Genomic DNA, 15,102 nt, shown 5'->3' on the forward strand with positions numbered 1-15,102 from the left:
GTCCCAATAAGTTTTTACGCTTGATAAGCTCACATAGCTTTGTTCTTAGAGTCCTAGCACTCACTTATGGTGACTGCCCCACCTGTACTTCCATTATTCCATGTCCTTGCAGCTCCTCCACATTTCCCCATCTCCAGTTTCATCAGGATCTGGGTTGCTTTTTGATTGCTGGCTCCAGACCGAACTCTGCAGAGCTAATAGCCATTCTTTTGAGGAGCCTTCAGCATCATGTCCAATTATCATTTGGTCAATAGGATTGCCCTTTTTGATTCAATTAAGGAAACTATATCTACATTTTTTAAAGGATCACCAGGTATTGATACACACACAGACACAGACACAGATATTTACACATATATATCTATATATACAGATATGTGCATATCTATTTATATATGTTTATATAAAGTTAGTTTATCATCTCATTAGCTGCCTAATAATAATAACTGGCATTCATATACCACCTGTATTGCTAGGCACTGGGCTAAGTGCTTTACAAATATCATCTTATTTGATTCTTATAACAACATGGGAGCTAGGTGCTATTATTATCCTTAATTTACAGTTGAGGAAATCAAGGTTAAGTGACTTGCCCAGGGTCACATAGCTAGCAAAAGTCTGAGGCTGGATTTGAACTCAGGTTTTCTTGACTCCAGGCCCCAGCACTCTTTCCACCGGGCCACCTTTACTTTCTGTGATTATATCCTGGTCTTTCTGAGATGGAGAATTAGTCAAAGATTAATTGACTTGCACACTTCCCCCTATTTGACCCCAATTAAATATTTGCTATCCTTAGCAAATTAAGTAGGATGCTTTGGAGCGTCTATTGCCCCCAATTCTGGCTAGCACTCTAGTGCCTAGGGGTTGATCAGGCATTGTCCTTTCTTATGCCTTTGCCTGGACCTTGTCTGACTCTTCTCAGAGTCTCAGACTCAGTAAAGTCCATATAGCACAGTTCTCAAACAGCAGGGAAATTAACAGCAGGCCTACCATAGCTGGTGTGCTTGGGGATGACTCTTACCACCAACTACATGGCTATACAAATAGACATTATTTTATTTAATTTTCAAAGATATTTTTATTTATTTCATTAAATATTTCCCAATTACTTATATAATTTTTTTTAAACAATCATTTAAAAACAGAGTTCTAGATTCTCTACCTCTCTCCTATCCCTCTCCCCTCCTTGACAAGGAAAGCAATTTGATATCGATTATACATGTGAAGTCATGCAAAACATATTTCCATATTAGCCATATTGCAAAAGAAAACACTGACAAAAACACCCATGAAAAACAAAGTTAAAAAAAAAAAGCATCCTTCAGTCTGCAGAGTTCATCAGTTCTGTCTCTCTGGAAGTGGATAGCATTTTTCATCATGGATCCTTTGGAATTCTAGGCATCATTTTAGAAGATTCTCATAGGTTACTTCTTGTCATTTGGGATTAGAAGTTGGAACCGGTGCTTACCTTTTCCCTTTCCAACTAAGGAGCCTTTTTGCTTTGGGCTCAGCCAGGTATTGTATGTTACAAAAACTTGTGCTGAATCCATAGGGCTTCAGATGCTTGTTTAACAAACAGATTTCATTTTACGCAATTGATGCTTGTATAATAGCACAGATCCTCTTGGCCTGGGGGTAAGTAAGTAAGTAAGTAAGTAAGTAAGTAAGTAAGGGCACTCCCTGCTCACATGTAGACCGGTTTTGCTCCACGGTCCTGGAAAATTTTTCGGAATGTCTGAAACATGTGGGACCCTTGAAGCTTCTCCAGAGATTCCTGTCAAATATAGGGAATTCCAACCGGAGGACCAAACAAAAGTTTCAGATAAGTGTCTACAACACTTAGGGCAACACATCTGAACTCACCCTGAACCATGACAGGCAGGCTAACTTAAAAAAAAATTGTGCAAACTCAGAAAAGCTGCAAAGAGGTATGTGGTTCTCAAAAATGGACTAAACATTTGGGGCTTATTACTTGGGGCATGTAGGCCAACAGGCAAACTTTGTCCTTAGGAATAACATGTCCCTTCAGATCTCAGGCAAAGTGGACTCATATCACAGAAGGGCAAACAATTTAGGTCTACTAGAAACAAACAAACAAACAAACATGAATGAGCTCCCTTATTGTGTTCTATATGCATTGCTAGACACCAGTATTCTAAGAATGCAAATCCATGTTGTTCATATTAGTTGCAATGCTCTTAATGGACATAGTAATATAATAGATATCAGTGTAAAAATATTCAAACATGCAAAAATTGTTTCAAAGCAAATGGTTTGACTTATAAAGGAAAAATGTCAAAACTAGTTACCCAGTTGTAGTCTAAAACAAAAGAAAAATGCAAATTTCTGTCCAGTGGACCACTATAATACTAGAGCATCCAAGGAAGAAAATCCAAGATGGAGAATTTCTCCAGTGGGTCCCTGTAGATGCGTAGGAGACCAAAGTGTAGCAGACCAACCTCCAACACGACAGTGTCCTATTCTCACAGGTTTTAGGGGAACCTGTGGGTCTGGTAATCACACTGTCATAGCTTATGAGTTCCCATTGGTGACCTTCCTCTTTCAATTGTCAGTCAACAGAAACAATTAGCTCAAAGTAGAGTTATTTACTAAGATAGTATAGTAAGAACAGTAGCTATAAAGTAGTCCCGCTATAAGTTTAGGGAACATTCTCCTCCAAATGTATATAGAATAAGTGGGAAGAGTAGGTACAAATGTTAGAACACAATGGGGGTGAGGCATATATGTGGGAATCACATTTGGAAACTTTTATTACTATAAGACCCTAATTTTCTTTCCTCTTGGAGTCCTCATGTAGCTTCCTACTGGACATTACATCTCTGCTAAGTTAGCTGCTTAACTGTGCTTCCAAGGTTTGTTTCTCTCCATAAGTCAACTCGCAATTGCCAGGTCTAAGTCAATCTTAAATCTATAGTCAACTTTCTTCTTTAATACCAGAGGTTTTATGCCCTGAAACTTCTTCATTGCCTCCTTATGTCTTTGACTGGGGAATGTGTTTCTCTGCCTCCTCAACTTTGCCTCAAACTCTCTTGACCTTACTGATTCCTAAACCTATGGATGAGGTGTCTCTTACTGGGTGAGGAGCTCTGTTGCTAGATGTCATAGCTGATGGAGAAGAGGAGAGAAAAATCCTTCCTCCCTCCCCCCCCCCCATTTTCCACCCTCTAATATAGACACAGAGATCAAACTCCACAAAGCTGGCCACTCCAACTGACCAACTTCAAATGATTCCGTTGTCTTTTGAGATCTCTACCTCCTGGGGATGGAGGCCATGGTCGAGATTTTCTCAGCCAATGAGATTGTCTCTTCCAATTTAACCAAGGAAAATGTTTTCATATTTCATGAATGACCATATCTTTACAGTTAGTTTCACAGCTTATTATCTGCCCTTTACTTTCTATGTTTACAACTTCGGTTTTGTGGGCTAGAGGGTTAGTCAAAGAACAACTGCCTGTGTACAAGGATATATCCATATCTATATATCTCTACTTATCTATCTATCTATCTATCTATCTATCTATCTGTCTGTCTGTCTGTCTGTCTGTCTGTCTGTCTGTCTCTCTCTCTCTCTCTCTGACTGAGTTCTTTCAGTACCATTCCATTGTTAAAGTGTATAAATCCCGGCCAGAGAGTTGAAGCACTGAGCTTGTTTCTAGGTACAGATTACCTCCATGCCTACTGGCTCAACACAGCTTGTTTCCTTCAGGGATCCACCCTTTCCTCAGGGAAGGTCTGAGTTAATGAGCTGTACTATTCTTCAGAGCTCTTCCAAACAAAGGTATGAGGTTGTCTCAAAGAACGAGTAGAACTGGTTGTCTTCAAGTTATTTTAACTTTCTCCTTTTCCACATGACATAGTATGCAAATACTTCCAGGGTGTCTGGGAGTTGGATGCAAAGGACTTTCACAGTAGTGAGTGTCACTGTGACATTAGCATAGCAATTGAACATTGGTAATAGGTAAGAGAGAACCCATAAGGCTGATTACTTCCTCAAAAAAATATGTACTGGGAAGAAGAGGAGAGACAGAAAAAGACAGAGGGATGGAAAGACAGAGACAGACTCAGAGGTGAAAGACAAAGTGCTGAGAGCCTTAAGCCTGAACCAGGCTACCCCTTTCATATCTTCCACATAATTAAGATAGCACACTTCCTTGGGAAAATCTTGCTGGAATTTTGATATTATCGAAATGGGCTTGACCTGAGGCAATCCTCTCTTGTCGCAAGAATCTAGTCCCTAATCTACCTATTAGCTAAGAGAACTAAAGTGTTGGGGTGGAGGAGACAGGAAGAGAATTATTTAATTTATTTAAATACAGCACCTGTTGCCAGAAGACAGTATTGTGTGGGGATTATCTCCTACCCAGGACATAAGACTCCAGACTCAACAATTTTACTAGAAATTGAATTTAAATTTCCCTCTTCATCTTCAGAATTCTCCAAAGATTTCTTCTTTCTTTAAGGAGACCCCAACTAGGTTGTATTTTCCTTGAGGGCAGAGATTCCATCTTCTCCTTCTATAGAATGATGGTTGTGCTAAAGTGGAAATGGGACTGTTTGGGGGTGGTCCTAGTCTTACCTCTATTCTTTACTAACCTTATGATCTGGGGCAAGTCACTGGGACCTCAGCTTCCTTACTGTAAGAAGAGGAAGATTGGATTAAATGATACCTAAGACTGCTAGGTATTGCAGTAGATAGAGCACTGAGCCCGGAGTCAGGAAGACTCACTTAACCTCTGTTTGCTTCAGTTTCCTTATTTATAAAATGGGAATAAAAATAGCACCTACCTTGCAGTATTATTGTGAAGATCAAAGGAAATAATATTTGTAGAGCACCTGGCACATAGTAGGTGCTGTATTTATTCCTTTCCTCTGCTTCTCCTCTTCCCCCTTCCCCCCAGCATTCCATGATTCTATAATTAGGGACTCAATAAATGCCTGCTTGCTTGATGACTTATCAAAATATCACTTAATTTTCAATCATTTTTTATGGGGGAGCTGCAAGTACTTCTTGAGGGTTTAGGGAACCCATTTAATGTACTGATAGAATAATACAGAATAGTTCACCAATGTATCCTACAGTATCATCTATAAATCTTGAATATGCCATTTTCTTCAGTTCCATTCTGTAATTTTATTTTCCCTACTATAATCTTATAATTTGTAACCTAGAACTAAAGCTCTAGGTTACACGGACTAGATTCAATCCTGAAGCTTCTTACTCAGTAACTCTTTTGGGCTTATTTTATCCTCACCCAGGAATTTCCACTGGAAACACAAGAAAAAGGCCCTCAGCTCCTATGCAAGAATTTAGTCTAACTTGACAACAAATATAGGACTGGTTTAATTTTCCTGACCGAAATCCCCACAAAACAAAAGAGTATACATCTGAGACTACAAATAGTTAACACAGCTCTCTTGGCTTTCCTAATGAAACTTACCTCCCCAGGAATGTATATAGTTTTCCTGACCTGTAGAACTCTTCTGGGTGGGGTCTTCCAGAAGGACAAAAGCAATACAAGGTTTCTAGAAAGTAAAATAATCCTTCCCCAGAAACTTGAACAATTGCTTCGGACTTTTACAACTTTTCTATGTCTATTGGGGTTATCACCATCTTTCTAGTCATCCAAGTTCACAGTCTTAGACTCATCCTCAACTCTTCTCTCTCCTTTACCTCTCTCATCCAATCAGTTGACAAGATTTGAAAGCATCTCTCGTATGCATACCTATCTTCCCAATCACATAGCCAACATCCTAGTTCAGATGCTCATCACCTCTCACCTAGACTATTGCAATAGCTTCCTTGCAGTTCTCCACATATGTGATCTCTTCCCTCTCCAATCCATCCTCCAATCCACCCTTCATTGCTTAATTGATATTTCTAAAACACAGTTCTAACTATGCCACTACTTATTCAAACACCTCCAGTGGCTTGCTCTTGTCTCTAAGATAAATTATCAATACTGCTGGCAATTAAGGCCCTCTACAGTCACTCTCCAGACTCTCTTTCCCAGCTTGTTGCACATTACTATCCTTCACATACTTAGAGTTCTCCAAATTGGATCCTTGTAAGCAATGGATACCTCTTTTACTTCTCTTTTTCTTTAAAAATATTTGTAAAATTATGAATTTAGTAGTCATCAGCTTGAACATTTCCATATATAAAGGGCAGAAAAAAGGATTATACATGTAACCATGAATCTACCATGTATACCTTGTTTTTAAAGTATATATCAACTTTAATATGTTACTGTCAACAAAACTCTCCTTATCTGTGTCTTCTTCCACCTACTCCCTTTTTTCACATGTTTCACTGATATTTTTCTTCCCTTTTTTCATCAGTTTGGAGCATATCTTTCACAACTAATTTTGTGCAGGGAAGATGTCAAGATGATTTAAACAAAATTAGCTCAGAAATTCATGTGGCTCTTACAGGACAGACTAAGGCCAGTGCAATTCCTTTGCCAGGACAGTTGTTCAACACCTTCAATTGTAGCATCAAAAAAAGATTATTTAGGAGACTATGATGAGACCACAGCAGAAGCTAGAAAACAATTTTGAAAACTCAGGAAGGTCTGCAGCAGTATTTGGAAGGAAATGTCCTCTATTTTATTTCTCTGAAACAATTAAAATTACCCACTGGGATCTTCAGTGGCACTATAATAATCTAACCTTCAGCTTAACTTCATGAAGGTGGGTAAAATAAAACTAATCATTTTAACTTGGTTTAGAAAAGCTAGTGCAACCATGCTTATAAAAACTTATGCTTGATAAATGAATGAAGAAATGAATAAACAAATGAATGAACTCTGAAGCTGAGATTCTCCCAAGCAGGGAAAGCAGGGAAAGAACTAGGGATTTAAGCAACCCATCTCTGTTCCTTCCCAACTTTTTTCAGTATCTACACAGTCCACACAACTTACAGTACCAGTGAAGACTAAAGTATAGCCAGTTTGGGGCTCTCTCCTTTTCCATTGCTCGACTCCATTCTAGCTTGGTCTAGGGACTTCTTTGCTGGGTCAAGGAGGGTTGGTCCAGGAATTCCAATCTACTTGGTCCCTGCTGCCATTTCTAGGGCTAAATGGTTCCTTGGAGGGCATAGTTGCTTTTGGAGCTGTTTGTATGTACTAGGCTACTCTCTTGGTACCTGAATATGCATCTGACTAACTTCCCTCAGCTCTAGTTTTCTCTGGTTTTCCCTTTATGGATTTGTTCCTGTTTCTCTGGATTCCCATTCCAAAAGTCAAATTTGAACATGCAGCTCACGTGTTTAAACAGGTTGTGAATCAAAATATCACCCTCAATGTGATATTCAAGGGGTGAAGGGAATAGTTAGCCCCAAGGAAATTCACTCTTTATCAAAGAGCTAATGTTGTCAAGGGAATGTAATGCCTTGTTAAGCAGACACAAGAATGTTAGATACTAGGGTCTACCTGGGCACACTCTTTCAACATAATTATTTTGGCTTATTGAATACTCTTGTCCTTACCAAACTGGAAGCATCTTGAGCACAGGCAACATGCCATATACAGATCAAGTCCTAGATCAAGCACTGAATTTGGATTTTGAGCACCAGTGCTGAAATAGTGACTCAGTATTTGACTGTCTGTGGGTATCATTTATACTCCCTGGGACTCCATTTCTTTACCTATGAAATAAAAGGCTTATAGCTTCAAATTTCCTTCTGCCTCTTAATGTTACAAATGCTATGAACCAAATCCAAAATACAGGGAGCTGATTAAAGAAAATAACTATGGCAGAATACTGCATGATATAAAGCCCTGTGGGTTCAAAGAAGAAAGGCTATAGAGTTTCCAACCAAAAATTTCTTCTAATGGTCCTTGACAAATCAAGAGCCTATTTTATGTAATCACAAAGGTCAAAGGAAGACCAGAACGGCAGGTTAAAGCTCTGCAACTATATGGATTAAGCCTGACCCTGAGCTAAACGCTAGCTCCCAACTCTTGCTTCTACACTAGGAACTGTTATTGATCCAAAAGGGAATAAAATTGCATTTCAGTACATGAGACATTTTAAGCATTCTTTACTCTCTCAGTTTTACTATTTTGACTTTTGGGTTACTTTCATTTTATTCTCTTAGTTTTGTGTGTTTTGTTTTCCATGGACAAGATGGAGAGATGTAAGCTGGACTATTGAGCAGTTTTGTATATTTGAAAAGGGTTGAATGACCAGACCCAAAGAGCAATTGTCAATGGGTCACAGTCAATGGATAAGTGTGAATGGGTGGAGGTCTTCTGCATGATTCCAAAAGAAAAGACAGTTGTAATTTCCAGAAATGATTATTTCATTTTCTATTGAGATAGTCATGGAGCTTGGAGATTTCAGGCTTATGGGCCCCTGCAACCAGCATCCCACTGTTGTTGAAGAATTTAGTAAGAGACTTGCTGAACCCCATTTCTCTTTGCTACTTGGTTTTCCCATTGATGAAGGTCAGCTTCAAGGTCTATTTGTCATCAAATATCTTAAGACTGGAAGATAACTATCAAACATCATGAGGGTCCATTCCCAGTGGATCTTTTCTATGCACTACAGGTCTTCTTTTATGAGATGGAGATGGTCAGGGTTCCCATTATGATGATATAGGATATGATGCACAAAGCAAGGACCATTTTGGATTCTGAAAAAAGGATGTAGACAGTCCCAGACAAACACCACAATGGTGAAGAAACAGAAGATTGTATATATGATGATGCAGCTATTAATCAGACCAAATTTTTCCGTCTACTTCTAGTTTTCCAGACTTTTTTGGATGGAATTGTCCAAATATTTTTTCACTACTGATCAATACTACTTGTCAGTTTTATAGGTTATCAACAGTTTACCACTTTTCCAATAATTGGTTCTCATTTTCAAGGAAAGGGAAAAAAAACCATTTTAATAATTATGTCTTTGCCAAGAAGGTAAAAGTGTTCCCCATTACAGGACGATGTCAGGCATAGACTGAATGACCATTTGTGGAGGGGATTTCTGTTCAGGTATAGGTTGGACTGAGTAATTTCTGAGGCCTCTGCTAAGTCTAAGTTTCTTTCATTCTGTCCAGTATAACTAGAACCTCCTATGAGTCTAAGGGAACTTGCAGGAAGTTGTAGTGTAAATGATCTCAGTCAGAGAATATTTGGAATCTTCAGAGATGACTTAGGGAATCTCCAAAATTGTAAATACAGTCCACACCTGCCCAAGTCTTTGGTAAGATGGTGATTGAGCAGAGTTTTGTAATGGATGAATATTTGTGTCATTAAGTCCATCTTAATATGTATGACAGCAGGAAATAGATCTTTGCTGGAATTAGTGTTTGGATTTAAGGATATAGTGTCCTCCAGAAATAGATATTGTGACAGCTTGTGGCTGAAATGTTCTTCCTTGCCTCCCTCTTGGAACTCCTACCTCTCTTCAAGGCCCAGCTCAAGGGCCACCTCCAATAAGAAGCCTTCCTTGATTCTTTCAGTTGTTAGTGCTTGGCTATCCCTGAAATTACTTTGTATCTGCTCGTTATCTACAAGTTACATTCCCTTTAGGATATCACTGACAGCAGCAACTGTCATTTTTCAGGCATTTCTTTCCACAGCACCTGCCTAACACAGTGCCTGGCACACAACAAGTACTTAATAGATGCTTCTTGAATTGAATGGCATCAGTGATGAGCATAACATTTGGTCACTTAATTTTTTTTATCTCCAATTTGCTGGTGGAGTTCACGTCCACGCGTGATCAATACGTGAATTTTACTCTTAATTGTTGGTATTGAATTTCAGCTTTTCCAACCTATAAGGTCCCTGCAAAGATCCTATCCAGGAGATGTCCTCCTTCTGATTATAGTGACTAAAATAAACAGTAAAGTGAAATTGAAAGTCATAGCCAAGGCCTTTGAACACTGAACATTAACTTTGTAACAAGTCCTAGTCTTTGGTTGATTAAATAATTTCTGGTCAGCTGATGATCAGGAGTTTATGGGAGTTATGATGGTCCAAGAGTCTCTGGTCCAGACTCTGTCAGCACCTAGCTGAATGACCTTGGAGCAATCTTTTAACTTCTTTGGGTATCAGCTTCCTTACCTGTAATATGAAGAGATAAGACAAGCACTTGCAAGTCATCCTCAGAGGCTGCATGGAGTGCACAATCATCTGCAAACAGAAAGTCATGCATCAACTCTCCCTCCACTTTAGTCTTGGCTTGTAGCCTTTTCACACAAAGCCACACACAAAGATAGTCAACCCCCCGATCTTGTCATCACCCACAAGTGCACTACTTCCGTGTTCAAGAATTCAGAAATTTCATTATCTGACTATTATCTATCTCCCTCTGCCTTCTCTTACCAAACTCCACTCTTTGTCTACACTGTTGACCTCTGATCCCTTGACCTCTCAGTTCTCTCCCGGTTCCTCTCCCCGACACTTGCCACTCTCTCCTCTTTCTTCCATTTTGTCCCTTTGGTGAACCAGTGCAGGCTGCTCTCTTTTTTTGTATGTGTCTCTAGCCCTTTTATCATATCAATGATTGACCCTGCCCTACCTTAGCCTTGATTACTCCCACCACCTGCCACCTTTGTTCCCATATATTCTCTGCTGAGTGAAGGTAGAGAAAATTGCACAACCATTCTGATTAGGAGCACTACAAATTTATACACAACCTCTACTGGGCCTTCATTGATACTAGGCAATCTTACCAAGCTCCCATGGCTCTCCCTCTCCTCACACTCTTAGCTGAGAACTTGCCTCATATTTTATAGAAAAAAAATTGAGTTTTTTTGCTGTGAACCATCTTTTCTCCACTCTTCCGAATTTCATATCATTCATGTGCTGTCTGCCACTATTTTCTCCTTCATTCCTGTCTCACATGAAGACTCCTCACCAAGTCTTACCTCTACCCACACAAATGATCCCATTCCATCCCTTGTCCTCCAACAGATTGTCCTCTCTATCATTCCCATTCTATCACTTATCTTCAATCTCTCTCTTTCTAGTGTCTCCTTCCCTACTGCCTACAAACATGACCAAAGCTCTCTTATTCTCACTCGATCCTTCCATCCCTGATAGATACCATAGGATATCTCTTCTATCCTTTGTGGGTAAACTCCTTAAAAAAAATTATCTACAATAGGCGCCTCCACTCTCTTTCCTCTCACTCTCTTCTTAACCCCTTATAATCTGGCTCCTGACTTCATCATTTCACTGTAACTGTTCTCTCCAAAGTTACCAATGTTTTTTTTTTTCTCTTTTTTTAAAAAAATATTTATTTTTGACATTCTTTTCTTTTTAAATTTTGAGTTCCAATTTCTCTTCCTCCCTCCCACCCTTACCTTACCCACTGAGAAGGCATATAATACATAATGAAATCATGCAAAACATATTTCCAGATTAGCCATATCACAAAAAAAGAGAGAAAGAAAGAAAAAGGAAGAAAGAAAGGGGGGGGGAGAGAGAGAGAGAGAGAGAGAGAGAGAGAGAGAGAGAGAGAGAGAATGGGAGAAAGGGGAAAGAAAGAAAGTTGTACTTCAATTTGCACTCAGAATCCCTCAGTTCTCTTTCTGGAGGTGGCTAGTGTTTTTTTCATCATGAGTTCTTTGGAATTGTCTTGGATCATTGTATTGATCAGAGTAGCCAAATCTTTTACAATTTATCATCATTATAGCATTACTGTTACTGTGCACAATGATCTCCCAGTTCTTCTCACTTCATTTTGTATCAGTTCATAGAGCTCTTGCCATGTTTTTCTGAAACCACTACCCTTGTCATTTTTATAGATAACTAGTACTCCATCACAATCATATACCACAACTTGTCCAGCCATTCCCCAATTGATAAGCATCCCCTTGACTTCCAATTCTTTGCCACCATGAAAAGAGTTGCTATAAATTTTTGTACATACTGGTCCTTTTCCTTTTCCTTTGATCCCTTTGGGATAGAGACCTAGTAGTGGTATTGCCGGGTCAAAGAGTATGCACAATTTTCTAGCTTTTTGGGCATAATTTCAAATTTTTCTCCAGAATGGTTGGACCAATTTAAAACTCCATCAACAGTTTATTAGCCTTCTTCCAGCCCCCCATACCCTCCAGAATTTGTCATTTCTGATAGGTATGAGGTAATACCTCAGAGTTGTTTTAATTTCTCTTTCTCTAATCAATAGTGATTTAGAGCATCCAATAATCTCTTAATTGCCAAATGTAAGGAATTCTTCTTAGTCCTCATTCTCCTAGACCTGCTGGTAGCCTTTGACACGGTTGATGACCTTATTCTCTTCAATACGCTTTTCTCTCTAGGTTTTTGGGACACCTCTCTCTCCTAGTTCTACCCCAACTATCTGACTACTCAATCTCTCTCTCCTTTATTGAATTCCAATCCCTACCACACCCTCTGTCTGTAGATTGTTCTCCTCCCTCTACTTCACTTGGTGATCCCATCAGTTCCCATGCATTTAATTATTATCTCTATGCTAGTGATTCTCAAATCCTATCTTCTACAGGAAGTCTGTTCCAACTCCTCTTAATTCTAGCACTTTCACTCTCTTAATCATGTCTTATTTATCCTGCACATAGCTTTTTTGTATACAGTTGTTTGCTTGTTGTGTCCCCATTAGATTGTGAACTCCTCGAGGGCAAGGACTGTCTTTTATATCCCCAGAAGTTAGTGCAGTTCCTGACACATAGAAGGTGCTCAATAGATGTTTATTGACTGACTGATTGCTTTACAAACCTTAAACCACCATATAAATGTGAGCTATTATTATTTCAAACTGGTAGAATGATCACTGGATTCAGAGACATATGAGTGGAGTTCAAGTACTGTCTCTGCCGCTATGTAACCAAGAGCAAGTCATAGAACATTTTGGGACCTCAGTTCTCTCATGTATAAAATGAGAGCTTTTTCGTAGTGGTGAAAAACTGGAAACTAAAGGGGTACCCATCAATAATGGACTATTGTGATATAAGAAATATTCAAGGTGATGGTTTTAGAAAAGCCTAGGAAGACTTGTATGAACTGATGCAGAAGGAAAGGAGCAGATTTATGAATAGCAACAACATTTTAAAGAACTCTGATCAGTGCAGTGACTAATTACCATTTCAGAAGACCTATGATGAAGCATGCTACCCACCTCCTGAAAGGGAGGTAATAGACTCAAGATACAGATCAAGACGTATTTTTTTTGGACAAGGCTAATGCAGGAATTAGTTTTGCTTGCCCACATATATTTGTTACAAAGTTTTTTTTTTCTTTTCTTCTTCAAAGGGAAGAGGGAAGGAAAATAGATTTTTGTTCATAGAAAAAAATCGAATGAAAATTTTAAAATGTGGGGGTTGGATTTGATGATCTCCAAGGTGTCTTGCAGTTCTAGTTTTACAGTTTCTTAAGATTCCTCTATGAAATCTGTAATTTTCTTGTTCTATTCATTCAATAGGGGTTCCTAATACTAAACCTTTACCTTTTCAGCTGAACCCCTTCTTGCTCAGTTTCTCTTCCTACAATAAGTACCTGTTCTAAAAAAAGAAAAATAATTTATGTAGTTAGGGGAATTCCCTTTAAAAGAAGTTTTAAAAGTAACTCCTTCTGGTAATGTAAATAATCATTTCTTCATTTATTTTGTTGGCTGTGTTCTGATTTATAGTATCAAATTCTCTTAAGGGAGAGCATCCTTATAATTATATGGGAAAGTAATTCATGGGAGTTGGTAGCATGCCAAGTGTTGTTCAGTGTATTATATAGAGCAAAAAAGAAAGTCTTCTATGTTGGATGCTTTAAGATGAAACACTCTAGGCCTCATAACATAACTATAATAAAGGACTTGTTATGTTCTGAACAAGAAAAAACATGCCAAGATAGTATGTGTAAATGAATAAATAAAGCAAGCAGAGATAAATGAAAGAAGAACTGATGAATTAAAAGAAGAAAAAGTGAATGAAAAAATAGACTAGTGCACGAAAGTATGACTTTAAGAAGTTTATCTTTCTCCTTACCTTGAGAAGGGTAGAAAAGAAGACAATAAAAAAAGAAAGCAGAGGTCCCATTCATTTGGAAATGAATACTGTGTACCATATTTGATGACAGTAACTGAAGTCTGTCCAATTGGAAGAATCATTATCTCTGAGCCTGGAAGGAGTAAATGACTCAAAATTTTCCAAGAAAATATTCCCTTTAATGCTCACAGTATAGAATCAAAGGCTAAATTAAATGTAATCAAGTACTAAAATGTATGGTGCACACAATAAATATATTGAGTACATTAGGAAAGGGGGAATTGAGTATTGATTGGAGTTCTCAAGGGAGGTTTTTATGGAAGAGATAAGAGTTGAGATGGGCCTTATTTGGCATCTGAATTGTTTGCTTCTTTTGAAGTAAAGCAAAAATGAGGTAATTCTCACATTATTCTTACAATAACCTTTAAGAAGAGCAAAGCTGGTATTGTGGCCTTCATGTTACAGACTGAAGAAGTAGAATCCCAAAAGGGTTATATGGTCAAGGCCAAGTTCCCACAGTGAATTAGCAGCAGACTCAAGTAACAGCCCAGGGCTGTTTCCATTAGATCAGTATACTGATTAAGTGGGGTTTAGGGACAATTTGCCTGTCAAGGACACTAACCAATAGTATAGGAACCCTTAATTTAAACAGGCTCCAGGAGTCTTGGAGATTCCTGAGTTTTCTTAGGTCAAACATTTGGTATCACTTTGGTTTGGGTTTCTGCAGCAAAACCTTGGATTTTCAGGAAAAAGGAAGTCCACCATCAAGTCCACAACAGAAGCCTTCTTTCCATTATGAAACTCTAAGTCAGTGGGATTACCAAGGTCTGGGGCTGGCCCCTAAATCTGCAGCAGCTTTAGTGATGTAATGTCAGCCAGGATGGACCAGTAGAAAGAAATAATTTCAGACAAAACCCCCCACGCCAAATTTTTTGATGTCTTCTCACTAAGGCAAAATCAAACCCTCTTCTATCTCAGTGTGGAAAGATTTGGTGGTAGTCGGTCAATAAACATTTATTAACCACCTACTATATGCCAGGCACTGTGCTAAATGCTGAGGATGTAAAAAGAGGCAACAGACAAGTAATTCCCTGTCCTCCAGTAGCTTACAATCT

Source organism: Phascolarctos cinereus, unplaced genomic scaffold (genome assembly GCF_003287225.1).
Source record: "Phascolarctos cinereus isolate Bilbo 61053 unplaced genomic scaffold, phaCin_HiC Scaffold_2;HRSCAF=192, whole genome shotgun sequence".
NCBI classification, from domain to species: Eukaryota; Metazoa; Chordata; class Mammalia; order Diprotodontia; family Phascolarctidae; genus Phascolarctos; species Phascolarctos cinereus.